General features: G+C 56.0%; 1 protein-coding gene across 6 annotated transcripts in view; it reads right to left on the reverse strand.

Annotated features, from left to right (window-relative positions):
* The window catches only part of LOC113213577 (CUGBP Elav-like family member 2), a 275,917-nt gene that overhangs the window by 114,773 nt on the left and 157,622 nt on the right, over window positions 1-3,522 (reverse strand). The gene's annotated exons all lie outside the window — the stretch shown is intronic.

Genomic DNA, 3,522 nt, shown 5'->3' on the forward strand with positions numbered 1-3,522 from the left:
CGGCCGTTTTAAAAGCTCGACACTGTGCAGCAGCGGGGGGAGAGGCCGAGGGGGCGGGCCAGAATGAGAGCAGGGAGAGCGGGCGAGGGAGAGCGGGCGGGGGAGAGCGGGAGGGGGAGAACGCAAAGAGGAGAAATAAACCACTTATTAAATCTGATGTGACAGCGAGACCAGGCCGCGCGCGCGGGTAGAGGACGAGGGGTGGGGGGTAAAATTTTAGCAAAGCAAATTGAATTTGAGCGCATAAGGTTTAGCGAGCGCGCAGGCTCCTTATCTCGGATACGGATACTTATCACATAAAATTGATTCGGTTACGGTAACCTAAAGTCCTAATTAATAATCTGGTTGGAACATCTCTAAGTTCTCGCCTCGCCTCGTTGCCTCGCACACAACGCAACGAGGGAGCAACAGAAACGGGGACGGAGGGCACGAAACACGGGTAAGCAAAGCACGTCGTAGGCATAAGAAAAAGTTCTCAATAAGAAAAAAATAGCGATCTTTGATCAACACAAACTTAAGATCTGATCACCACAAAATTCTGCGCAATACTGAGTATGCCGAACCTCCTCATACTCGCTTCCTGATAAATGCTACACGAGCGTTGCCACTGCCTCGCATTTATTCATTTTTTGCGTCAGATACGACTTTCTGAGTTTTCCCCATCGCACGGGAGCAAAGGCAATCGGTGATCGATGTCTGACTGCCGGCTCTGCTCTGCCAGACATGCCGCTTCGTCGCGAAATGAGATACTCTCAACCTAGTTTGCGAATATCCACTTACAGTCCCATCCGAACGGCTTAAAATCGCATCATTTCCAGACCCCAAAACACGGCCCGAGGACACACCGCGCGCCGAGCTGAGGGTTTCATTACCCGCGGAAATCACCAGATTTGCAATCCGTTGGCGGCAACGCGAGCTGCGAAGCCTCTGCTATGCCGTCATCCACAGAGCGGCAGACTCACCTGGAAACAGACAGGAGAAAGAAAACATTAGTTTCATAAGTCATGAGATAGAAATTGCAGGTTTATTTTCACGATCATTTTATGACATTCTTCCAAGAAGAAGTCAGGACTTATTGATGGATTAAAGCACTACGTCTTATTATAGAGAGGAAATGACAATCATGACGAAAACGAAAAAAACTAAGACAGTGGACGACTTTGCACGCCAAGAGAGCCGACGGACTGCGCAAAGCAGCTCTGCACGGAATTGATAAGATACGACTGAATGCAGGCAGGGTGCGGCGGTCAAAAGCGCTGCCCAGCAGAACAGGTAAACGACCCAGAGATATTGCAGGGAAAGATATTCTTTAAAAAAATGACACATTTAAGTGGGACGGGAAAAATATAGGTAAACACAAAAGAAAACACACACATTTTAATTTGATAGTAAGTTTTATGCATTTATTTTTCATTACTGATTTATAAAAAAAAAATCCACAACAGTGATGAAATAAAATGTCGACGTTTCAATATAACGCTGCGCGCCTCGCTGTGCGCCGCGCACGGCCGACATGCCGCACCGCCGCACCTTGGCGCGCGCGGAATGGCAATGACTGAAATGGGCCGATTCCGTGAAATACACGAGCAGGGAGCCGATGTTCTGCAGCGATAAAGGACCGCGAAATTCAAACCACGGCGCGCTCGCTGGGCTTGCGGGGAGGGGAGGGAGGGGGAGAGAGTGGGAGAGTGTGTGGTTACGTGCACCCCACGCACCCACACACATAAACACAAACACACAATGGCGCTCTCACACACACACACACACACACACGTGCACCCACACACACACACACGCACGAGGTGTGCCGCGCTATGGCCGCAGCGCCGCCGGCGCGCCAAGTTGGAGGGTGCGTCGCAATTGCAGCCCGGCACGCTACGCTACGCACCTGTTCTCCATGGCGGCGACAAAAGGGACCGGATGTGACCGGACGTGACCCCCCGCCGAGGCTGCCAGCAGCGGCTTGCTTGGCGCGGAGGAGGCCGAGAACACACACCGCAACCACGAGCAAGTCGGCGCCTCAGGGAAATAAATTCGTCGTTCAGAAGTTAGGTATTTTTCGCGCCTTCTTCCATGACAAGCGAGAAGCCCAACAACTATACAGCGAGTCTAAAGAGACATTTACACCATAACTGTCATTCGCAGCTGATACCGATCAGTTGACGGAGCAGACGAAACACACGCGCGGCTGTGACGCGACGCTCTCTGCACACCCACTCGGGACGGCCTCGACTCCGCACGCACGCGCGCACGATCACCACGCACCACGCACAGACACACGGGCTCCCACGCGCGCACCCTGTGCTGCCATTCACAATACTGAATCACACGGGCGAGCCGCGCGGCGCGCGAGGACGCGCTGCTACAAGGGGAGCGAGAGAGAGAGAGAGAGACGCACGACGCGAGCGGGACAGAGTGAGTGAGAGAGCGAGAGACAAAGGTTCGGACGGAGACGACTTCTTTATCTTCTATCTTATCTCAGCGGCCCCTCGACAGCCAGCAGAGCCCGCCAGCTGACGGAGGAGGCGAGCGAGCGCGCGAGAGCGCGAGAGCGAGAAAGAGAGAGGAAAAAAAACTTACGAGAAGGCCTCGCTCGGCGCGGTCGGGGAAGCAGATATAGGGGGCGCTGAGCGCGGGATCATTTCCCGCCTCGTCATTCAAACGCCGCCGCCGCCGCCGGCCCGACTCTATCGACGCGGACCGGAAGCACGTCGGCAGGTATACATGACACGACAACTTTATCAAACCGCAACAGGTGCCAGAGTGGGTAGCCGTGTTCGTAATATTGGGTTCAATACACCCTGCCCGCCCCGGGGCTCTAGCACAACACACTCTCTCTCACTGTCTGCCCCGTCAGCCCCGCTCATCCTCCTGGAAGACAGCCGTCACACGCCAGCGCGCAGCCTCCTCCTCCTCCTCCTGATCGAGATGATCACGCCCCTCACGGGGACTATTAACAACCCCCTCAGAGACGTGCCGCGGACGCCAAGGCGGATGTGATGTGGAGCGACGTGGCAGCGCAGGCAGGTCGTACGGGGGCGACGGCTGAAGCGAAACGTCGCACTGCACACCGCGCCGTGCAATGTTGCAAATGGCGCAAAAATAAAATGGAACTGCAGAATAACACAACGACAACAAGGCCATACCCCAACGACATGAGGCTAAACCGCCCGCTTCACACCCCCCTGCGACTCGCCACGCCACGCCACTGCAGACGGGAGAAAAATCTGGCAGTCCATCACCAAATCTCGACCCCCTCGCTGCTGCGAGCCGGGTCCCGCGCCGCCCAGCAGCAGGCGGGCAGGGGTTGAGCAGCACGTGAGCGGGGTGGGGTGGGGTGAGGCGGGGCGGGGCGCGTCCTGTGTCTGATGTATGGCTCGGCTCGCTCTGGTGTTGGCATTGCGAGGGAGAGAGGTGAGTGGATGGATGGTGCGCACGGGGGCCCGGCCCGGCTGGGGCGCGGCGCGGCGCGGCGCGGGTGAAGCAGCACCGCCAGGTCCCACAATTTGATTTTATAGCAAC

Source organism: Frankliniella occidentalis, unplaced genomic scaffold (genome assembly GCF_000697945.3).
Source record: "Frankliniella occidentalis isolate FOCC.00 unplaced genomic scaffold, Focc_3.1 Scaffold8, whole genome shotgun sequence".
In the NCBI taxonomy this organism is placed as follows: domain Eukaryota; kingdom Metazoa; phylum Arthropoda; class Insecta; order Thysanoptera; family Thripidae; genus Frankliniella; species Frankliniella occidentalis.